This window comes from Felis catus, chromosome A1 (genome assembly GCF_018350175.1).
Source record: "Felis catus isolate Fca126 chromosome A1, F.catus_Fca126_mat1.0, whole genome shotgun sequence".
NCBI classification, from domain to species: domain Eukaryota; kingdom Metazoa; phylum Chordata; class Mammalia; order Carnivora; family Felidae; genus Felis; species Felis catus.
Window position 1 is genome coordinate 208655330 of NC_058368.1, and position 25482 is coordinate 208680811.

The following is a 25482-nucleotide window of genomic DNA, read 5'->3' on the forward strand; positions in this document are numbered from 1 at the left end:
GCAGAGGCCAAATTCTAAGTAAGCATTATCTATCATGGGATAATATATTGATTTGTGAAGAGTCAAGGGAGTTATTTTTGTTGAGAATGGGTAGATTCAAGAAGAATTTACTACCTCTTCTTCCATGATCAAGGAAGAGTTAATAAGGAATTTAGGTACACACAAAAGAAATGTCTTTCAGTTTGATGCAAGATGACTCTTGAATTCTATATAAAACAAGTAAACATCAGTGTCAGATGTTACTCTTTGGTGACTCTGGTCATATAGAGACATCGCAAAGGTCTCTCAGTAAGCACAGTCCTCTAGGGCTATAGGAAGTTGACAAGGAAAACCATGCCAAGTCATAGCTTAACCAATTTTCTTCAGCACTGGGTTTATTCTTTTCCAGTTCAGAGCAGCCTCCTCATAACATCACCCACCTTTTTGGCCAATGGATACTGTTAAACATGCCACTGAAAAGGAAGTGAGAAACTGAAGACATTGGAATTCAATATAGATCCTTATGAGTTCTAGGGATGAGCTTGGGTCCCTAGCATCTGCCTGAACCTGACAAATTGAATTAACCAGCTTCCTGGAAACAGCAGGTGACCAACTCCATTAAGCTTGCCGACATCTTATTGTCATCTGTGACTGATGAGCTATTTATGGAATTCCTCTTCTCTCTGAGATTCCACTCACTTAAACCCCTATTACGCATCATGTATGCAGCCCACATGAAGATAACATGGCTTGATTCTCCTTGATGGAGCAGGATAATGCCCACTGGAATTGATTACATTGGTGGTCTGACTTTAAGTGAGAGTTGAGCTTAGGATATTGATTTCAGTTTGCAAAGTGTTTCTTTAATCACTTGATGAGCCATTCTTTGAGATATTTAAGCTGGCTTTCTGTTCCTAGCCCGAACATTAGAACCAAATCCCACATCCATTTCTAAGATGATTAGGGCTCAAGGCAGTTACAGTCAGTGGTCCAAGGGCTACAGACTCAATCTTCAAAAACACATCAAGAAGCTCTGTAGTTATTGTCAGGGGAAAGTCAAAGAAACAGTGAGAAAAGGCAAAATACCGCCAGAAGATAGCCCTCCACAACAGATGACACATTTTTCCAAAAACACTCAGGAGGCGCCCTGCCAACAGGGTGTTCAATAGCAAATAGCCACTCTATTAACAAAGAATGAGGGCAGCTTCAGGAAGAGGGAGATGCACAGACAAGGAGGCACCTGTAAGCCTGAGTTTACTGAGGTCCCCCACTGTCCACATCCAGAAAATGAATATGAGACTGATCCACACAGATAAGCAGGAGAGCAACTCCCAAAAATCACATGACTCTTGAAATCACAAACCTCCTTGTAAGTCACACCCAACTGAGAAACAGCATGCTGGCCCAGCTCCTAGTGGCATTCGTAAGTCCCTTCCACTGATAAAACCTGAACCTCTGAGTCCCTAAACATGCTTCATTTGGGCCTTCAGTACCAGGAGCTTTTGCTCATCAAACATCTCCAGAATTCAGAGAAAGTTCCTGAATCTTCAAAGTTGGTGGTCTTGGTGATGATGATGGTGCTGATGGTGCTGGGGTGTGTGTGTGTGTGTGTGTGTGTGTGTGTGTGTGTGTGTGTGTGTGTGTGTGTATGTGTGTTTTAATCTATCAGGGGCCTTAAGACAGTGTGACAGTAGGAAGAGGTGGAGCTCTAGTGAGAAAAACCTGAGTTTGATTCCTGACTTCACCAATTACTAGCTGTGTGACCTCAGACAAATTACTTCCTCTTCTGAAATATTAAGTTCCTCATCTGTAAAAGGAGAGTCCTAATAATGCTTGCCTCATGGCAAGTCTGCAAATGATGTCTGCAAAGCTACAGTACGGGGCTGGCACCTAGTGAGTACACAATGTATCATGTTATGTCTTCCTGATCCACACAGCTCCCACAGAATCTAAGATACACATGCACATATGCACACACATAGACACGCACGCACGCATGCACGCACACACGCACACATTCTCTTTCTTCTGTCCTCTAACCTCTAGCTCTGTGAAAAGTACAAATTCTTACCTTTAGGCAATATAGGATATTCTTTATCCTATAATCAGTGAAATATTTTTTTTAAATTTTTTTTTCAACGTTTATTTATTTTGGGGACAGAGAGAGACAGAGCATGAACAGGGGAGGGGCAGAGAGAGAGGGAGACACAGAATCGGAAACAGGCTCCAGGCTCTGAGCCATCAGCCCAGAGCCCGACGCGGGGCTCGAACTCATGGACCGCGAGATCGTGACCTGGCTGAAATTGGACGCTTAACCGACTGCGCCACCCAGGCGCCCCTAATCAGTGAAATATTTTAAAAAATTCAAAGAGGTCTCAATATATAAAAAGCCAAACACTATGCCAAGTGCTCTAAAGATGGGCACAAAGTTCATTTTGAAAAATTGGACAACAGAGTTGGACAGAGCACTTGAGCCACAAAGACCTCTCCTTTCCTTTTATTCAAGTAGTTCCTGAAATCCTATCTTCTCTATAGAATCTTCCTTAAATAAGAAGGGGGGAGGATAATGTTGGAAGTCTTCAACAAGCCATTCCCTTAATGCAGATATCCAGATTGAGGCAGGGTGATGAGGGAGGGAATGGGTAAAAACAGAACTTGAAGTTCCCACAGAAAATGTAGGAGCATATTTGGTTATTTGTGACAACTGCATATCAACAAGGCTTAACACCCCGATGCATAATACCTACCCTAGCCTTGTGAATGGCATGCATTATCTTCCTCCTTGAAGGCACCACTATTGAGTACTGGCTTTTCCTAAGGACCTGTCATATTTAGGACTCTGTTGTAAGCCAAGGAGGCAGAAAGGAGAATCAACCTACAAACAAGGACAGAGTATTCACACCCTGCCCCTCAATCCCCAAGGCAATATATATGAATATTACATCTATGAAAACAGACATCCATATACACCACACAAATATATCATGCCCCTGCTCTTGGCAGGCACCCAACTAGCCCCAGCTGCAGCCTTAAGCAAAATCTCTTAGCAGCCACTTGTGGTGGCCATGAAATATGATCAGACAGGAGTCATATTCCTCATACCTGTTCAACTCTGAAACCAAAGTCCTGAAGAAACCAATGAATTTATCCCCAGCTTGCCTATTCAAAGAGTCAGCAGTTGCAAAGCAGCAGGATTTTCTATGTTGGCATAGATATATAAGCTGTTGTCAACCAAAGTTAAAGTGGGGACTTTCTGAGAATATGTATTTCATGGGAAGGCAATAAAGAAACTTGAATCACATGATGACCCAGCTTAGACTGGTGGAGATGTTCTGCAAAAGAAGACAAGTGGGAACATGCCAACCACCAAGACTCCTGAAACGATCAGGGAAGCATATAAAATTTATGCTTTCCGACATAATTACTCTCTGACATTGCGATTTTTCACAGATCTATAACTCCATCTGCTTATTTCTCTTCATTAAGGTACTGCAGTACTTCAATTCAATTCAACGCTTATGTATTTAGTCACTAATGTGTGCCCAAGGATGTGTTTGTTTGAGGGGTCAAGAGTGATAAGGGGAGGCCAGAGGACTCAGACGAAGTGCAGGGCATAGCTTGTGACTTCCAGAGTTTATAATCTGCTCATAGTCACACACACACACACACACACACACACACACACACACACACACAATCATTAAATAATAGTACAAGGGAGAATGTGATGAAGTTTCAAAAAATCAGGTCATACAAATTCAGAAAAGAAAGAAAATCAGAATGGATTAGACAAATCTCCATGGAGATTGGAAACTTGAACTGGGACTTAGTGTTCATTTGTTCATTCATTCATTCATTCATTCACCGAATAGTCACACCCTATGTACCACTATGTGCTGAGTAAAATAATATGATGGTAAGTAAAACAAGATACAGTACCCACTCCCAAGGATCTTACCGGCTAAAAGGTAACCAGACTTTCATCAAATTTCTTATAGTACAAATGGTGGCAGGTTCAGTGTCCTTGCTTTTAGCCTTCCTATGTTCCAGCCAGTCAGTCATCTATTTCCATTTCTCCTGGTACTTCCCTGATGATCATTCTAAGGGCTATCATTCATTGAGGGCTTACCATGTTGTAGACACTACTAAAAACTACACTTTCATTATCTTATTGAATCTTCAAACCAACCCTAAAAAAATCAGTGTTATTTTCCTTGCTTTGAGTTTAGGGAATTAGACCCAAAGATGTTAAAATTTTACCCAAGGTCACACAGCCTGGGAGGATTGAGATCCAAGCCTCTTAGACTTCAAACCTTCCTGTTTCTTGAGGATCCATATATAGCTTAAGGGTTTCAGAAGAAACATTATATTATCACTTCCATGAGAATTAAGAGAGAAATGTTGCAGATGGATATAAGGTTTTAAAAGCTTTCTTTTGTGACTATCAACTAGGTAATCCAGCCAAATGACAATTATTTTGTCACAAATTTGTTCACCAAAAATCAAAACAAGTGCCTTCTCTATTTAAGCCTTATATAATTTTTAAAATTTATACTCTGAAACATGAACCTCTTTCCTTTCTCCCTAAGAAAGCTGATCTAAAGAAAGATGTGACATTTGCTCCAAAATGCTTGTTCCCAGGTACCCTTTCTCTCCCTTTCCACAAAGTGCTTAATTTCAAGGGCCAACATCAACAGGATTTGGCAGGAGATTCTCCTGAGAACCTAAGAACCCTCCTACAGAATTGCCGCTCAACCCAATCCTCCCCAAGGTGACCCAGCAAAGGAGTGGAGACCCGCCACAGTGTGCTGACATTTTCCATGGCCTCTTTTTAGGAACAGCTGGGCCATAATAGAAGATTACTCAGGGATACCCATAGGTTTGACAGGAGCCCATATTTTAAACAGGGAGGATACTAAATCCATCCAATTCCTGGAATGTTACTACTCTCTCAGGAACCCTAGAGAAGTTTCTGATGCTGATCTATAAATCTCCCTGGACTAAAATACCCAAAATTAGTTTCTGTGCCATGGGAACATAAAAATGATATGGCTTTCTTCTTTGACATGTCAGTTAATAAAGAGTGGGAGGTGGGGTCCGGATGTTGCCTGACAGGTTTCTGAAGGGTTTACTCGTTAAAAATGGGAAGCACTTTAATTACCTGTTTGGTTTTTTGTTATATGTGTGTGTTACAGGTTTAAAAAAAAAACAGGTCTTATGGACACTCAGGAAATTATATCATTAATTATGCCTGTCAGAACATTATGTGGCCTAAAGCAAATGGAAATTTCTTAGGGTTTCTTTCTTCTTATTTTTAACTTTTAAAATGTTTTTAAAATATTGTTTTCATAATATTTCCACAGACTCTACTGTAAGTACTTAATTAGTGAAGACATTTTTTTGGTCATCGATAATCCAGCAAAATAACTGCAAAATCTGTATATTTGACTTTGGAACTTGTTAACTGATGACTTACTTAACAGAAAAGTTACTTCCCCAAAGTATGTGCTACTTAACCCAATATTAATGTTACTTTGCATTCCTAACATACAGTAGCCATGGGAGAAAGGTATAGGTAAATGGTATAGGGAAAGAGGAGGTGGGTTGGCATCATGGAACCTGGAAGGCATTGCCACTAAATCTGAGAGACAGGACTGCCATTCTCCTGTGGCACATCATACCCTTGATGAAAAAACCCTCTGGCTTTTTGATACAGAAAGGACTGATGACTCAATACAATTCAGGTAGCTCTGAACTAATAGTCAAGCAGTAGGTAACCTTCCCTGGCCAACGCAGAGAAGATTCTCGCTTTGGGCCATATACTGCCTAATTGTCCCAGACCTTTGCTCCCATTCAGCCCTATTGGGTTGGAAATTCTAGTGTATGGTCCCTGTGTCTCTGAAAGATAAAGTCTGCAACAGGCTTGGAAGAGGACCTTCACCCCATGTATTCAATCTGGAGCCAGTTTATGGGGGCCCTCAAGGAAGCAGCCGTGCAGATTGATAGAACTACTCAAAGGAAAGAAGGAATAATTAGAGCCCTGATGGCCTGGGGAGAAGAAAACTTTGGCCGACATACTCTAAAGCCAACAAGATCCTTCTAAATGCTCTGCAGGGCTCTCAACTCCTTCACAGCTCAGTGGTTAACATCCAATGATCATAAATATCCCCACCTGTGAGTCTGTGCATGCATAAAGAGGGTGCCCTCCAACACTGTTATGGCTTCAAAGAATGGATGAGACCCTCAAATACACTGCAAATAGGGGGAAATAAATTAATGCAAACTTCCTGGAAACCTACTTGGCATAATGTATAAAAATGTTCACACACTCTAAGTGAGCAATCTCCTTGCTAGAAATCTACTTTAGGAAATAATTAGAGATGGAACACAAATTTATATTCAGGAATGTTTATCTCTGTATTATCATAATAAAAAATTGAAAACAAACTAAATATTAACAATAGAAGGCTGGTCAAATACATTCTGAAACATCTGTACTGTGGAATTTGAAAGTCTGTTTAATGTTTTTGAAAAATACTTAATGGCATGGAAAAATATCTATGTTAATGATGACTGAGTTATTGGATTATGGTGATTTTTACTTTCTTCTATACAGTTGTGCTTTTCAAATTTTCTACAATTAGCAAGAATTATTTACATTCAGGAAAAAATACATTATAGAACAAAAAGAAGGAAAGAATGCTGTGCCCAACCTTCAATCAAACAATGATTCAAGTTCCATATTCTTCTCTAGGACCCATGGAGGACCTGTTTGTATTTGAATGGAAGGTCATCACCCATTCACCCTGGATAGCCGACCTTAGGGCAATTTTCTAGCTCCTCTTGCATGCAGGCAGTCTCTTCCAGCGGAACTCAAGAAGGCATCCTATATACACTAGAGCCAGTAAACTGTAGATGAACCAAAGTTTGTACAGAGACTGGTACCTTGGCACCCAAGCTCAGGAGAGCTGGTTTTCTTCCTGAGTTCTTTAATGGCTGCCTAGCAAAGGTCACACCAATACTGATGGTGCCCTTGGACTGAAAGGGCAGGACACTAGTCATTAAAACAGAGCCAACTGTCCCACAGCACTTGTCGCCAGTGTAATTGGTGTCTTGCTTTCCCATGCCCTTATTCCAGGAAAAAATTATTTGGTTGGGTTTGGGGTTTTTGTAAACTGCAGTGACCCTTCTAACAAAGGTCCATATCCTCCTCCCCTTTAGTAAACTCAATATGTATTCATCAGGAGGCAATTTATCCCCTGCCACCCTCTGAATATATATTAGGGCTATGTCAATCACATCACAGGGGGGGTACACTGAAGAAGATAAAACTTCTGAAACATAAAAAAAAGTTCCATCTCTATCCAAATCCCAGGCAGACTTTGCCAAACACTTTCCCCTGAAATTGTCAAGGCCACGTGTTTGAACAGGAAATTTAATCCACATGTTTCTGATTCATATGTACACTTAATGCATCAAAATATCATCTCTTTGAAGTCCAAATGGCCTTTTTATAGACTTCTTCCTTAGGAATGGAAAGTTGTGCTTGGCCAAGAACTAACAAATTTGAACCCTCCAAAGTCCAAGTTATTTTCAAAGTTCCCAACTCAGGAGATTGAACCAGGCTCTGAAATACACCCTCCATTCCCCTAGCCATCCCAATATGACTGAAAATCTTGAGACACTTCATTCCACCATGGCTTCTCAATCTTGATCATGTACTTTCATGGCGGCTTCCCATGAAAGACAGTTAAGAGCTATCTTCCAATGAATTACCGCAACAATGCCGCAGGAGGAAAGGCCAGCCCTCACCCCCTTCCAGGAACCTGAGATGGGAAATCAAGTGATTATCCAGGAGTGATAGCAGTTGGGGGCAGAGCCAACAATTCAGTCTTAAGTGCGGACCAGGGGTAGGATCCCAGGATTTCCCTGGGAACCCTGATGGTATAACATCACAGTTGGAATATTTGGATTCAGAGCTTCCATAATTCTATTCCCAAATGTCCCATTGCAGATATTGGTCCAAACCTCATGCTGAACAGACAGGACTGTAAGCCCATGTAACCTCTTTAAATCTCTTATCTGAAGATGATTTGAAACATAAATCGATGCTATCCAAACTGGAAGTGGGGAAGAACATTGGGATAGATGGAACAGAATTAGTCATTTCATGCATGCAATGTTTCCTTCAAGCTGAGCTTTCTGCACCAGCTGTAACTCAAGTCATCAATGGTCAGTGGGCCAGGGGAAGGTGGGGCTATCAGAGTTAGACAGAGAACATCCATTCTGCTTCTGAACTCCTCTCCAGACAGGAGGTCCCTTGACAGCAAGTCTCTGTCTAATTAATTCAGTCATTGTCACCACAGCACTTGGTGTATGATGGTCAATAAACTTTAATTGAATAAATTGAGTGTGCATACATGAATTCTCACCTCAAGGTGTGCTTCTGGGACACCGGCCTAAAGCATATCAAGGGATTTTTCAGGATAGTACAGAGGAAATAAATGTGTTTCCAACCAGAAGGAACAGCAAGTACAGAGGCTTGAAAGTGAAAAAGGAAAGGCTTGGAGGATGGTGGACTGTGACCTGGGCATGGGCTGAGTTGGGGGATTAGTATAGGACAAAAACAGAGAGCAGAATCTAGTTGTGAAGGCCCCACATTCAGGAATTTGTACACTAGCCACAGGCAGTGGGAAGCCAAGGAGCTCTGCAAGCAGGAGACAGAGGTAAGGAGTGATAAGTTCAGATCTAAGTTTCAGAAAGATTTCTTTGGTGTCTGTTATGGACTGAATGTTCTGAATGTTTCCCACAACACACACCCAAATTCATATGTTGAAACCCTAACACCCATTGTGATGGTATCTGGAGTTGAGAGGTAATTAGGGTTATATGAGGTCACGAAGGTAGAGCTCCCATTGACGGGACACCAGAGACATAAAGAGACACCAGAGAGTGTTGTATCTCTCTCTCTGCCATTGGAATGCACAGTGTGAAGGCAGCCATCTGCAGGCCAGGAAGATGGCTCTCACAGGAACCAGACCATGGCCCCCTGATCTCAGACTTCCATTCTCCCCAGCCGAGGGAAAATAAACTTCTGCTATTTAAACTCAGGGAAGAAAGGAAGGAAGGGAGTAAGGGAGGGTAGAAGGGGAAAGAAAATTGAGTGTGCATATTTAAAATAAAATTTAATGGACTCTTCTATTGTTCCTTTGAACATCCCTCTACCTCTCTTCACTCACTTGTACTTCCAAAATTTAACTGTAAAAAAAGTTATCAGCACCATCTCTCCAATGTACCCACTATTAAGCATTATTTAGTAAAAATAAATCAAATCTGTGCCTTAAGCAATTTGCCTGCCCTCTATCATTAATCTTTTCAAGTGAGTGGATGAATGGTCATTTGTAAATGGGCATAAAGCTCAGCGAACATGGACTGCAAATTCAGTTAAGCTCGCCTTCTGAAGATAATAACTCAAAATATTTATCAACACAAAGATAATGCACCTAAAAATATCCAGTCATGTCTACATTAGAGAGTAAAAAGAAACTGTGGCTTATTATTTCCATCCTTTTTTCAGCTTTCTCATGAACTTCAACAATCAAAACCCTAATGGTCTACACTTAAGTATAAAAAGCAACACTGATTTCAAATTGTGTGTAGAGAACTGCTCATCAAAGGTCTGTCAACCCTGAGGACTGACATGAAAGACATAAGGGTTCCTCATCTTTCAGCTTTCCTGGTATAATCCACACCTCTGAGTTTTTAGTAAGCCAAAAATTGGAATAAACTAACCAAGCCACTATTTCTTCCTCAAATGGTAGACATTGCCATATCTACCGTATACCTTAGAGAACCCAGTTATGTGCTGCTTCTGTTATCCAGATGGGAGAACTGAAACAGGTGGACCATTACATAATATGCCAACAAGCTGGATTTAGAATTTGAAGGTCAGCATCTCCTGTCTATGGCTTAAACCTCTGAGTAGTATCATATCCCAAACGCTCTTTCTTCCTCTCAGTCTCATGGGACAGTAAGAAACCTTGGGGATGATCTGATTCTATGGCTTTTCAAAAAATGCTTAACAGCCAGTCCTATCATCAAAGTCTTATGCAAACAGCCAATATGGAAAGTCCATACTCTTAAAGGGATTCTGGTTGAAGACCATGCAGTGGGGTACTGGGAGCACCCTGTCTATTTGATCTTGAAAGGACTCAAAGGCCGACCGGTACTCTTCAAAGCACAGGTTGAAGACTTGTGACACCATTCATTCCTCAAAGCCCAGAAAGGTGAAATGACTAACCTAGAGTCTCTAAGCTAACAACAGAACCCAGCCTAAACCCCAAGTGTCCTAACTTCCTGTTGAATGCTATGCCCACTATCTTACACTAAATCTCCTAGCAAGGGAAGATTGATCTTCTAAATCAGCAACCCCATGATTGCTACAACCTAAACACTGGGTTCAAAAATAGTTAATGTATGGAAGCGAGAATCTTCTTGGATTAAGATAAAATCATAAATAGGGGGTAGTGTAGTAGCTTAGATCAGGAACTGGCACACATTTTTCTGTAAAGGGCCAGAGAGTAAATAGTTTAGGCTTTGCCATACAGTTTCTGTCGCACGGATTCAACTTTCACTGTAGTCACAAATAATACATAAATGAATTTGTGTGGCTGTATTCCAATAAAACTTTACTTATGGACTCTAAAATATGCATTTCATATAATTTCATACGTCACAAAATACTTCTTTTGAGGCTTTCCCCCCAAAATTTAAAAACATAATAACTATTACCAGTTCACAGACTACAGAAAAAAAAACAGGCAGAAGGCCAAATCTGGCCCATGGTTTGAAGTTTGCCAACCTCAGTCTAAAAGAAAACTTTGTGCCACAAAATGCTTAAGCAGGATTGAATAGGACACATAGGTTCTTTACATGCTTAGCACGTAATTCTTACAAGAGCTCAGACAATGCAGTCACTCCCTAAGCATTAGCATCTGGGTTGCCTTTTATTCAAGTCCTGAAGGCCCAGCAGAATCCCCAGGCGGAAAAAGTAATGTCTCCTTGCCTTAGACTAGGAACCAGCAGGATCAATGCCCTGTTAAGGAGCATGGTGGGAGCTGGTGAACTGACTGGCGGAGGGTCTGTGGCTCACCTGGAGGAAGAAAGGTGGAAGCCCAGACCCTGGAAGCAAGATCCCACATATCTGATCCTAGGCCTAATTCAAGAAGATCACGTGAAGACATGTCTCATTTCACTCAAGATTAAGTGTGATCCTAGGCACCTGGAAGTCACTTATTTGGCTCTTAAGTCAGAATCATTAATTCACCGATTGGCATGCTTATAACCATCATGGTATTCCCTAACATGGGCAAATAAGGGAGTGTTGACATGCAACAGTCTGTCTTCTGGGAACTGGATGAGTTTTTCCCATGGAAACAATTTTAAGAATAACTAGTAGTGTCACCATTACATTAAACAAGCATAACTCATGGAATTTAGCCATAAAATGACTTGTTCATTGGAGCTTAATTGCTGGATACCCTTGGGTGAAAATCTAAGTAGTCTCATGACTTTTCTGATAACCTTTAAGAAATATGAATATTCCAACCCATTAGTTAAAATAGCCAATCGCATGCAAACTTCAGTCTTGCTCTGAAGTTACAACTTTTGTCCCCTCCTGTCACCCCTACCCCAAGTGAGGGCCTATTATACACAAGAAGCATAAGGTCAGGGGTGCCTGGGTGGCTCAGTCGGTTAAGTGTCAGACTACGGCTCAGCTCGTGATCTCACAGTTCTTGAGTTTGAGCCCCGCATCAGACTCTGTGCCGACAGCTCAGAGCCTGGAGCCGCCTTCAGATTCTGTGTCTCCCTCTCTCTCTGTCCAACCAACCCTGCCCCCACCCCCGCTGCCTCTATCAAAAATAAAGATTTAAAAATTTTTAATAAAAATTTTAACAAATTTTCTTTAAAAAAGAAGTGTGAGGTCAGGAAATGGGCTAAAGACAATTTCTTCCCTCCCCATGGCCCAGTACTTTATTCCTCCTCCCTCAGCTTGCTGAAGGCACTTACTGAATGCCTCTGAATGAGAAGTCCTGGACAGAAGAAAGGAACCAGGGTGGGTGCATTCTTACCTGACTGATATGATTGTGGTACTTCAGCACTGCCACTCGGGACCTGGCAAATGTCTAAAGGTGAATCTCTTGTGGGCACTTTTCTGGGTCCTCTGGGGACGCTCTGTAACTACGGATCTGCCACCAGCACAATGCATTTCTATTCCAACTGGTGGCTTATTCCTTCCTCAGCCCTAAAAAATCCAGCTGTACCTCCAGGTTCTGTCTTCTGAAGTCTGAGTGCCCTTCCTTGAGATCCATTCAGACAGGACTTAAGGAGACCCTACACTGGCTCTCTCTTGTTGCAACCCCTGTCATCTGCTGCGGCAACTCTGAAAGTGCACATCAATCCCCTGCAACAGCACTCTCTCCTTCACCCCTCCACTCAGAGCAATGCCGGTTAATCTGTCACCTTTTGGACTTTCCAGTGATATCAGACACATTCACTGTATGTCGAAGCTCAAAGGGACACACGACTCCAACCAGTGTCCTAGAAGCCACTTTCTCTTTAGTTGAAGAGACTGGGGAACAACTCCTTTAGGGAATCCTTTGGATTGGAACCCACTCTCCCCAAAAATGCTCTCCACAGACTCTCTTTCAAAAGGGCTCCTCTCCTCAACCCTTTTATACCCTCAATGTGGATGAAGGGTTCAAGGTTTTAAGTTCTCAGTTACTTGCTTTATAAATCCTGGTCTTAAGAGTTCAGTTTGGGATGTTTGGGATGCCTGTTCCTGGGCATCAATAAAGCTTCCATTAGAACCTGTTGTAATCATTAATGTTTCAGTCATTTATGAGAACAGTTTCCTGAAGCACACCCTCAAGGTAATGTAAGGAAACCACAGTGTTAACAGCACATGCTGTAAAACCTGGCCACTAGTGACAGCACTGTCCCCATGTGAAAGTTTCCACGGCATCGATGCCCTGCTTCTCCCCACTCACGTCCCACTACAGTATCCCTGTGGCCAGTGGAACAGTCAGTCACTGCCCTGAGCAAACTATAAGCTTCATTTCTCACAGTATTTGCTCCTGCTGTTCTCTCAATCTGTAATGCCCTCTCGTTTCCCATCTAAAAATCTTACTGACATTTATCCCTCAAGGCTTCACTGAAATGCCACCACTGCCATAGAGCTTCCCCTCAAAGCCCCCATTTGAATTCTCTACTCCTCCTGTGTTCCCATAACACTGTGTTTTTACCTTTTCATAGCCCCAGTGGTATTGTCTTTGGGAATTATTTTAGTCAACAGTTCTGTGGCTGCCACCCTCACAAGACGGTGAGTTCTGGAATGGCACAGACTTTGCCTTGCTCCTCTTTGTTTACTCCATGGCTCAGCAGCAGGGCCCAAGAGCACTGTTCTGCTCATCAAGGCAGAAAAGGGGAAGAGAGAGAAGAGGATGCCAGGCTCCCTCGAGAACAGCAGGACTTACAGCTCCAGGCACACAGTGGAGCCCTGAGGGTCTATCCTGAGTGGTCTTGCCAGGCAGCCATTCCTACGGCACAGGATATGCCTCCAGTGCCTTAGACAAATGGGGAAAGGATCCCTGCCCTACACCGGACCCTGCCTATGCTCTGGCCAGAACCCTCGGACCTGGCTTGCCAGTTCTGTGTGCTCCGCCTTCTCCGGGGTCTGGGAGCATTAGTGCTAACACAGTCAGCACTGCTTGTCACACATGCAGATCACTGAAGTGCCTAGACTTTTGCATCCTCTCTTGTGAGCCCTTAGCCAATGGCTGGCTCTCTTGTGAGCCCTTAGCCAAAAGCCAGCTCCCTTCCTTACTTCCAGGCAGGACAAAGCTAAGGTGCAATTTCGGCCGCGGAGCTCCCTGGGTATTGAGCTGAGTAACCCACCTGAGTGAAATGCCTAGTAAGTACCCGAGATAGGATTCAAATCCAGGCATGCTTTACCACCACCACAGATGGCTTGTGATTTTAAGTATTACAACTACAATGTCAGGTTCTGTAGACAAAGCAGGTGATTTAGGAAAAATAAAAGGAAACCAGAATATTTCTGCATTAAACTATTACATGGAAAATGGGCAGATCAATCAATTTCCAAATTATTTGTATTGCACGGGTATTATTTTGCTAGTGAAACAAGTGAAAAATTCAGAGCTTTGAACCTGGAGAGAACTGGCTTTGAATCCCAAGTCAGCTATGGGACCCCGGATATATTATTTCATTTCTCCTGGCCTCAGGTTTTTCATATATAAGATGGATATAATAACACCTAACTAGCACTGTAACAGAAAGGATTGACTATATACAAAACCTCTACACAGTGACTAGCACATTGTCACCATTCAATAAATGGCCACTGTAGTAGTATGAGTAGTAAGAATATAGATCTGGCTTCTGTGATTTGTTTAACACGAAGGCTCACGAATTCAAATACAAAATCCCACCATGCACAATGCTAATCTCTAAATTTAACAGAGTATGACTGATGAAAGTTAAAACTTTGCAAACTAGAAAAAAGAGTTATCTATTTGGACCCATATACACTCTGCCTGGCACTTCAGGGATGATCTATCTGCCAGCAATCATTGTCTATTGGAAAACAAGAATAATTATAAAAGTCACTGTGTGAAAACCAGCCTAATACAGGCTTCAACTACATAGTTTCAAGCTGACATTTTATTGCACCTTAAAGAAATAACTATATTTAATAAGGTAGTTGTCACTAGAGGATCAGGGTCTAGAAACCAAGCTTCTATCATCTGATGCATAATATTTATTTGTTTGGATAAATAATATAAGATCTGTTTGGAGTGAGGAAGTCAGACAGAGTCCCAAAAGTACCCAAAATATATCATAACTCCAACAAAAGAATTTAGGTACTAATAGCTTAAACTTCATTAGAGTCAAATATTGAGTTTATTCTTAGAATGGGTGTATATAGTCATTACTTCAGTTGTGCCTTTTCTTTTTCTGGTTATAGATCAGGTTAGTTTTGTTTTGTCACATGGATTTTAGGAAAACAGCTCCAGATAGCCCTGGCCTCTAGAGGTAACGGAACAGTACATGGTAGATTTGTTCATGAAGACAACCAAATATGACCAAAAGGTTTACTCCATATGATCACTGAGCTGTCTATGAAGACGGAAATTAGCCAAATAAAAGCTAGATCGCCATTTCCTTTGGGCCCAATTACCACTCCTGTCTCTGGTTCCAGGCTAACCTGCTAGAACACACTCCTCTCCCCCTAGAAGACTGAAGAACTATTCCAAGTTTCTCAACAAATCTAGAAACACAATCTCACAGAGGGTCTACAGCTAATTGATGTTTTCTAGCCTCTCAACCCCAAGTGAGAGACACAAGCCATTCATCCTTCAGCTCTGAGAGGTAATTTACATAAATAATCCCCAAAAGACAGACATAGAAAGGGACTACCACACACATTGAATGGAACTTGGAGATCCTGGATTAGATGCCTGGCCTGGCTATCAGATAGATCTTGACTCTGGACATGTTTTTTTCTTCTCCTTTATCCTTATATGTGAACTAAGAGACACAGACTCACAGGATGCAATCTAAGATTGCTTCTGGCTACATCACTCTGAACGTGGGGGAACAGCAACGTCGCACGTGTAGTATAATTACACAGTATAAAACATAGTCCTGTCTGTGCATACAAGCACTGTAACTGTTAACATCCCAAATGCACTATTCTCACCGCAAAACAATGAAGTTAGTAAATACAATTTCTATCAAATTGACAGCGAGTCACTGAAAATTCAATTAACTTTTAAACAAATGTGTGCTGTTGTTTTTTGTTTGCTTTACTTCATTTGTTTTTTCTAATTCATTTAGAAAACTTGAGTAAGTAACAGTCTTTTGTCAACATTATACTATATATACAGTTTCCACCAGGCAGGACCCATTAGTAATCTTCCGAAGTTTCTGCATATAAGCAATAAGACATATGTGTTAAAACTGTCCTATGTGTGGATTTGTGTATCACTCTGAATAGGGCGACAGATGCTACCTGGATGCAAAGACACACCTTAACGACTAATGTTTATAGGACTATCACTTGAGAATGACAATAATTACATGCCTTTGATTTCAAATATGCAGTCATAAAAATTCCACCAAAATCAGAACCAGTTCTTTTTCTTTGAAACACATCAAACCAAGATCTTGGAACCTTCAAATTGCTTATTGCTTTGACCTTATCACACAGTTCCCAGAGTGCGGTGAGTTCCCACGACAACACCCTGAGATGAGTGTGTAGGAAGTTCATGGGGGAGGACTGTCAAGATCAGCACCTAAGGGGGAGAACGGACTCAGAAATGGAACTCAGAAGAGGGGGGAGGTGGGCTGTGACATCATCTCAGCAAACACTTCTGCCAACCCCACAGGGACCTCTGAAGCTGGGATGTCTCTTCAGAGCTGTCCCAAGTTGAGGTAGAGCAGCTGAGTAGTCCTTTAGTCCTAAGGGGAGGGATCTGTGAGGCTCATCACAGCATCCACTACAGTTTCTTTTTTTTTTTTTTCAACTCTTTTTTTTTTTTTTTTTTGGGACAGAGAGAGACAGAGCATGAATGGGGGAGGGGCAGAGAGAGAGGGAGACACAGAATCGGAAACAGGCTCCAGGCTCCGAGCCATCAGCCCAGAGCCCGACGCGGGGCTCGAACTCACGGACCGCGACATCATGACCTGGCTGAAGTCGGACGCTTAACCGACTGTGCCACCCAGGCGCCCCTCCACTACAGTTTCTAATGGAGCCACCGCCAAGTATGCCAAGAGTCCAGGGGTCTGCTATCAGCAAACATTTGTTGAATACACCTCATGGGCTCACTACTATAGAGATCACCGAATTTTATACATATTCTTGCTATCAGAAACTTACTTAACCGTTTGGTTCAGGAAAACAGATTTAAAAACATCACACGATACAATTTTAATCACAAGCAAAGAAAACAACTTTAGAGAAATGAGGGTAGTCAGACAGAGATCATTTTAAAATTTAAAGGCCAGGGAGATGACTTAATTCTGTGAAGCCTGTAACAGACGAACTCGAGTTGTGTCTTTAAGGCTACTAAGATTTTGATGGGTGGAGAGCAGGAAGAAAGCCATTCTGGGTAACAAGGTAGCAACAAAAGATCACAGGGAAAAATGGAAGTAATCTTCATAAAAAGGGCCATAACCCTTTGAAGAAGCACATATTAGGACCTGAGGCAGAAGAAGAGAAGTGCACAGTGAGAGGTGGAAACCCTTGGGATGAGTCCAGCTTTTCTGGTAAGTGCAATGGTGGAGGAAGCATTTGGCTCTTCCAGGACTGGCAACAGCAATGACAGTTTTTGATTTATCAATTTCTTATTTTAAAAATTTATTTATTTATTTTGAGAGAGAGAGCATGAGCAGGGGAGGGGCAGAGAGAGAAGGAGAGAGAGAAAGAGAGACAGAGAGAGAGAGAGAGAGAGAGAGAGAGAGAGAGAATCCGAAGCAGGCTCCATGCTGTCAGCACAGAGCCTGACACAGGGCTTGAACTCATAAACCACGAGATCATGACCTGAGCCAAAATCGAGAGCCAGATACTTAACTGACTGCGCCACCAAGGTGCCCCTGATTTATCAATTTCTTTCAAAAAAATTTTTTTACATTTATTTATTTTTGAGAGACAGAGAGCGTGAACAGGGGAGGGGCAAAGAGAGAGGAAGACACAGAATCAGAAGCAGGCTCCAGGCTCAGAGCTGTCGGCACAGAGCCCAACGCGGGGCCCAAACCCATGAACTGCGAGATCATAACCTGAGCCGAAGTTGGATGCTCAACCGACTGAGCCCCCCAGGCACCCCTTATCAATTTCCGATCAGAGTAGAGGTAACCTGGTTCTGAGAGCATCTCTCTTAGCAGGCCAGTTCTGCAGTGTGGTTCTTGGAAACCCAATCTACAGGCATTTTTCTGCATTCCCAATAATTCTGTGAGCTAAAAATCCCTTAATAAATACCTTTCTGCTTAAATCACTGAAAGCAAATTCTGCTGTCTGCAAACTAAGAACCCTACCTAACATACACACATTTTCTTATTACACACTCACAACAACTGCATGAGTAAATATTACTATACTCATCTCATAGGTAAGGAAACTGAAGCTGTAAGGTCAAACAAACTGTCCAAGGTTTTGCAGTGAGTATGTGGCAGAGCCCAGATTTGAAAGCAGAACTCTCTGACTTCCTAATCCATGTCACCTCCACAACATCACAACTGTTTCCCAAAGACAGAGACATGAATGAGACTCAATATTTTCCATATGAGCATATCTGCTAACAGAATAGTTTCCACAGTGGGTCATAAAATATTACATTCAAACTTTGGACTGAAGTACACAGTACTAATGTGAATCATTCCAATGGGAGAGCAATACCACAAAGTGGAAAGTTGCCTGCAATCCATGCCAAAGACAGAAGTGGATGAGACCCTGGAGCCAGTGAGCCACGCTACCTCTGCCTAACTCCACTTTCCGTGGTTGTTTGCAAATTTAGCAACCAAACTCAACAGTAATTTCTATAGCCTCGTAAATAAATTCAAGGCCACAAGGTAAAGCAAGTTTTGCATTACCCATCCCATGTTGTTCCATGTATTGAATTTAATCATCTCATGAAGGTTAAGTTTGTTCCCAAGAATGATGAAGGCAATTTAACCACCTGTCTTAGCCCTTTCAAGACAATTTCACATATGATTGACCTTCAAGATCAATTTTGTTCAGCAGACTCATTGGGCAGTGGCCAAGAGTATGCATTTCCAAGACCAACCATCCATAAAGACCAACCATCCATAATTAAAAGTAGAATCTACGTGGGCACCTGGGTGGCTCAGTCGGTTAAGTGTCCAACTTCAGCTCAGGTCATGATCTCACGGTTCATGGGTTCGAGCCCCACGTCGGGCTCTGTGCTGAACAGCTCAAAGCCTCGAGCCTACTTTGCATTCTATGTCTCCCTCTCTCTCTGCCCTTCCCGTGCTTGCACTCTGTCTGTCTCTCTCTCAAAAATAAATAAACATTTTTTTAAAAAAGTATAATCTACGAGGGTGTCTGGGTGGCTCAGTTGGTTAAGCATCCAACTCTTGATTTCAGCTCAGGTCATGATCTCACAGTTCGTGAGACTGAGCCTCATGTCGGGATCTGAGCTGACAGATTCTCAATCTGCTTGGGATTCTCTCTCTACCTCTCTCTGTCTCTGCCCCTCTCCTACTCGTGCACATACACTCTCTCTCAAAATAAATAAACTATTAAAAAAAAAGGAGAACCTACGGCAAGATAAGAAAATAAGTGATACAACTACTGCTACACCTCCTACTAAGCCCAAGGAAACATGCTCACCACTGGACTCTAGCCTACAGTCTCAGGGCAGCCATTTTACACCTACCACCACTAGTTTTCTGAGATTCTGCCAGAGAACAACTTAGGCTCCACGGGAAAGGGAACTTACCCTCTGACCTCAACACTTCAAATCTGACTTCACACCATTTTAAAACACTTCATGGCGCCTTTCCATTCATACAATGTTCTTCTGGATATTCCTTTCTGTCCTCAATTCCATCTTTAGCACAGCTGACAAATGCTGCATGGACACACAGCTGTCTCCTGAGAGGAGCCCCATACTTTTTAAACAGCTTTGCTTTGTGACCTGACCTACAGGCGGGCTGCATACTTCAGTGTACTGACAGCTAAGTCATGTCTTTTGTCCCAGGCACACAGCTACAGCAGGGTAGGGAAAGTTCACATGAAATGCTCACATTTCAAAACGTAAATAAATGGCTCAGACCAGAGGCCCAGTGCACTTAAGTTTGGAAGACAAAACCTCCCGAAGAAAAGAGTGACTCGAAGGGGACCTTTCAGAAATCCCTGCAGGACCATGTGGCTATGGTAGCTGCACCTGGGGGGCTGGAGGAAGCAGACCTACTACCAGCAGGAGCCCAGATGTCCTGCACCGGGTAGGACTTCACTTGCTGTTCTTTCCTGACCTGTTCCCTAAATATCTTTCAGATATATATATATATATATTTTTCCCCTCCTGAAACCCATTCCTTTCTTCTTCTTTTCTTTCCTCTGTCCCTCTTTTCTCTATTATACTTTGTGCTCCTTATTCCTCTAGCCTTTTCTCATATTTCCTGATTTTGCAGCTCCTATTTTTCTTATACTTGGAACCCTTTTATTTTCTTCCAGTTTTCCAAGGAACTTTCACACACAGCTGGTCCCATCTGTCTCTCCTAAATGATCCTCCCCCTCTTTAATCATAACTCACTTCCTCTCTAATTCCACCTGCTTTCAATAGGCTGGACCCTACAGTCTCCATACCCTAAATCCTACTAATGTTTGGGATAGCAACAGCCAGGGGCCCTGAATTCTCTCACCTTTTAAACGCCAGGCAGAGACAACAGGCTCACTGTGATACCACACTTTTTCCATTTCCTACAGTGATCTGATTTTTTTTGTTGTTTATCTTTTTGATATTTAACTCATTTCAAAACGTTCACAATTTTACAACACAGATAACGTATGTTCACCACAGAAAAATTAGTCATAAAAGTATAAAGACAAAAGTAAAAAGTCATCTGCAAGTCTACCCTTTCAGAAAATACCTCTGTGCTTCATGATTGACTTAACAAGCATTATCTTAAAGATACAAAGATGAATGAATGAGAAAGACATTGCCCTTGCTCTTAGAGAACCTGCATCCAGAGAGGAAGAAAACAAATACAATACAGCATATACAGAAAACAGCAAGAATCAATAGAAGCAAGGGCAAATAATTCACACTTTGGGAAAGGCTCCTAAAGAAAATGTCATTTATTTGAGGTGAGCCCTGAAAGATGAGCCAGGCACAAAAGGGGGAGAGGGAATATTCCAAGGTAAGTCATTAGAGTTTGGCACATTCAAAGAACCAAAAGGAGTTTAGTATGGCTGAAAACAAGGAGTAATGTCACTCAACAGGCCTGAAGAGGTAAGGAGGGCATGTGAAGGCAGGTGAAGAAGTTTCTATAATGGCAATGGGAATATTGAAGGATATTAAGCAAAGGAATGCCATGATCACATTCACACTTTTAATAGAACCATAAGCCTAAAAGACAGAACCACACTATGCAAGGTTAATGTTATAACCAGAACTTTAACAGGAAGGAAGGAAGGAAGGAAGAAAGAAGGAAGGAAGGAAGGAAAAAGGGAGGATGGGAGGGAGGGAGGCAAAGAAGAAAGAAGGAAATGAACAAACAAATGAACAAACCATGAGTAGTAAGTAGTAGAGCCAGGATACAGTCTCAGGCAGTCAACTATACTACTCTCTTATCATGCCTGTTACATTGTTTATTGAGTCCTAACCATTTTGGGTGATCAACCAGGAAACTCAGGCAAATATGTTTTGTATGTGAACTGTACATTTGTGTATTATAATGGAATTAGCCCTTTGCCTTGGATGTAAAGAGTAGTTGATTCCCCCGTTTGAGGAACTGGGTAAGCTGGAACTGTGAGTGAGCAAAGGCTTTTCTACCCTTTCAGAGAATACCCCTGTGTTTTAAAGGGACACTCCACAAGCACTCTCAGTTCCCAAAACCAGGAATGATAATGTGAAATTATCCAGGTTGCTGTTTTGAATGTCTCAAAATCACAAATGTTGCTCAACCTTATGCTTTCATTTCTATGTGCAGCTCTTATCACGGCATATTTATAAATATTATTATTGTTGAAAGTTGGTCATGATCCTAAAGATCTTATGATTTCCCTACTCTCAACAATGCCTATTCGATTACTCACTGACACCAGGGCAATTTCTGTTGCTCATTAAAGCAATGCAGTTAATAGAATTGTTTGGACTTGAGCCTTAAGATAGGCAAGTGCTTCTTAAACTTTTTAATGGAAACTCATGAAAAAAAGGAGGATATTTCATACTGAGATTTAGTACAAACATAAATATCTATATAATTGAATTGAAAGTTTGGAAAAACAGTAAGTACCACTAATTATGTGATGCAGGCTTCCATTTTCTTTTCCATTCAATTCTACTTCTTTTCTATTCAACTCTCAATTTGTACAATGACTTTATCAAACTCTTTGGTAGGATCCACTAAAGCACAATATACCATATCAAATGACTCAACAATTTCACTCTTACGTATATACTCAGGATAAAGAGTACATGTCCACCATTAGATTTGTTTAGAATATTCACAGAAGTAATGTGAACAAAAGAAATGTTCATAAAGACAAATACCAGAAATTTTTCCAAAGGCTCATCAACAGTAGAATGGGCAAATAAATGTTGGTATATTCACACAATGGAGCACTACAATATTGTTTGCATATAATAATATAGATGAATTTCCCATACATTATGTTAGACACAAAAGAGTTTGTGATTCTAGTTACATGAAGTTCAAAAGTAGCCAAAAGTAATCTTTGCTGTTATAAATCAGGACAGTGGGATACCTTTGGAGGGGTAATGATTTGAAAGAGTCATAGCTGGGGAAGCTTCTAGGTAGCCGGTGCTTCTTGATCTAGGGATCTAGATGCTGGTTATGGGGTGGAGGTTCAACTCATAAAAATGTATTAAACCATGTGTGAATTTTTATGCAAGTTATATTTAAGTAAAACAGTAAGAAAAAAATACTGATTATAAACCATTAGATTGTATTCCCCCACTCACTAATCACTTGCAACCTGAAATCTGAAATTCCCTACATTAAATACCAAGAACACCAATGGAAGATGTACTATGACATATCAAAATATTTAAATTTTATTTACAAATAACACAATACAAAGCTCAAAAGTCTTACTTATGAGCCATTAAACACCAACCAAATAAAAGGAATCCAGAAAAAAATGAAACAGCTAAAAATAATAATATATTGTCCCTTCTTACTTGCTTTTAATAACTTTGCATCTGCTTTCAATTCATATTTTTATTGAATCTTTCATATTAATCTATACTTGCTGCCAATCACTTTGTTAAGAAACACACATTTTGGAATATGCTTATCTAGCTTTTTCCATAGAATCTAAGCCACCAGTCTCTTCTTATTGAAATAGCCAGAACAGCTCACTGGTAAGGAAAATCTCCCCTAATGCTCCCCTTTATGGTCCTTCTCATTGGAATCTATTTTTCCTCTTAGAGCATCCATCTATGACAAAATGTCCTCAGAAGCTCCAACCTGCTCCATTCCATTCTTGAGGTGAGAAGAGATGTCACCCAACCATGGCTGGTTGCAATCAATGATTACACATTCATAAACGAGTATGGTGCTTGGTATTTTAAAGAGACTCAGATATATTTCCGTTCACAACCATTATCTTCCTCAAGCAACGTGCAGACTACAAGCAAAACTGCATCTGATTTTTTGTTTTTCAAACAGCAGATTATTACACATATAGGGCAGATGTCTTCCAGGACATTTCTTGGCTGACATCTTTATTCCGTGATTCCATGAGTTTTCTTCAAATTCTGTAAAGTAGTAAGATCTCCAAATGAAGCTAGTCCAGCTATCTTGGGAAAGTGGTTTCCGCTTTAGCTGGCCTGTAAGTGTCAATCCATCAGGGGCTGCAGATGCCATTGCTTGGCTTGAGCTACAATCCCCACCCCACCCCCACCCCCCACGGTCTCACTGTGGAACCAATAAAGGTCTTTGGGGCTTTACAATCTCTTCTGAAACCTAGATTGCATCATTTTCCAAGAATGTCTGACTTTGGCTGTCCAAAATATCTGCCCAAGTCCCCCTTTCTCTTCACATCTGTCTAAACACAAGGGCAAGAGATATTGTGCATGATGCAAAGCCAAGAGTCAGTGCAATGCTCTTCAAACTCAGAGTCAACAGTGAGAATGACATGAAACAAAGTCAACCTGCTTTTTACAAAAACTGGATTTAAATTTTCTGTCTGCTAAAAGTACATTTGAAAAATGAAATCTTTCCATATGGCTTTATAGAAGAAAATAAAGAAAAAAGGGTTAGAGTGAATTCTGCTGTATTAAAAAAAAAAAAAGAGCTCTATGTACATAGTGCTGACATATACACTAAAGTCATCTGGAAAAAATACAAGCTACTATAACAAATGCCAAATGCCAAAAGTAGCCAGTCTCACTCTATTGAGACAAATAGATTGAAGGGGAAATGTGTTTAGTTGACAGAGTGAATACAGAAAATTGATCTCTGATCATCAAATATACTGTAACCAGACATGAGGGTTGGGAAGTTCTAAAACATTGTATTTTGCACACATGATAAACTTAAAGCCTTCAAATGAACGTTTTCAAAAGCTTCTTACAGCCAAGGATGAAATTACTCACACCAGACTAAGCGTTTACATTAGATATTCCTCTTTAATCTTGACAAGGGGGAAAAAAGCCATCCTTTAGTGAAAAGGTGTATTTTTACACAAAGTTTTGGATCTCCAATGGAGAGAAACAGCATATTCCATAAAAGAACATTTAGCACCTAATGTTCAAAACACCCTGCCTGTCCCCCCCTTTTTATGAGCACAGTTGTATCAGAGCCGAAATATTTAAGATTACACAGCAAATTTGTAATAGAGCCACATGTTCTTTTGGAATACAACACAGCTACAAACAACAAAAAAAAGTCATATTTCCTCAAGTTATTTGCCAAATGTCCACATCTTCACACCATTAAGAAAGTCTAGTGGAACCCAGATACTATCAGGAAAAGGAGCAGGCATAAAATGAAGGTAGTCTAACCCTTCTCTTTCATTTCATAGAATCAATTCAAACACAAAGAAAACAAGATGTGTTTCTAAGACCAACGGTCATATTTTAAGACATAAACGTTTCTTTGTAAGTACGTCTTTCTTTTTTTTCTTTTTGGCTAAGAAGCAGATCTTATTTTTGCTGTAACACAAGAAAGCATTTCACAAAAATACCTGAATTGCACATAACTTAAAGAAAAAGCACTTGATAGGCTCACTAACATAATCCCCACAGTCTCAGATCCTTCAAATAACAGACTAATTCCATTTCCTTCTATCCTTCTACCAAATTCTGCCTCTCTCCATTGCCACCATTTCTCCACTTTGCTTTGTCTCTCACTTCAGTAAACTCGACACTCTGGTAATTCAATCTCCTGTTCAATGTCATGGTTGAATCAAATCGCTGTCACTCAAAATATAACCTGCGGCTAAAACTATGGCATGGTTGAGTGATCAGGGCAAATATCCCCAAATCTGGAATTTCTGGGTTTTCAGCTACTGAGCTACTAAGTGGCTTTAGACAAGATCTCTATTCCTCAAGAGAACGGGTCAAATCCTGTTTGTACTGACTGGGATTCCACATGGTGGGATACAACAGGCGAGCAGAACTCCACCCATGACTGTGCTCTCTGTGGGTTAGTGGAGGATTTGTCATAATGGAATTTAAGCAGCAAATTGGCGACACCAGCACTGACCTCACA

The 25482-nt window shown here is 41.1% G+C and overlaps 1 long non-coding RNA gene across 12 annotated transcripts in view; it reads right to left on the reverse strand.

Moving 5' to 3' along the window:
• LOC109491937 overlaps positions 1-25482 on the reverse strand; it is a 245913-nt gene that overhangs the window by 86271 nt on the left and 134160 nt on the right. Inside the window, exon 12 of one of the 12 annotated variants that reach the window (XR_006585747.1) lies at positions 19241-23525. The exons of the other annotated variants lie outside the window; for them this stretch is intronic. This is a non-coding gene — a long non-coding RNA (uncharacterized LOC109491937). Of the gene's footprint in view, positions 1-19240; positions 23526-25482 lie in introns of those variants that run through there. 12 annotated transcript variants of the gene reach the window in all.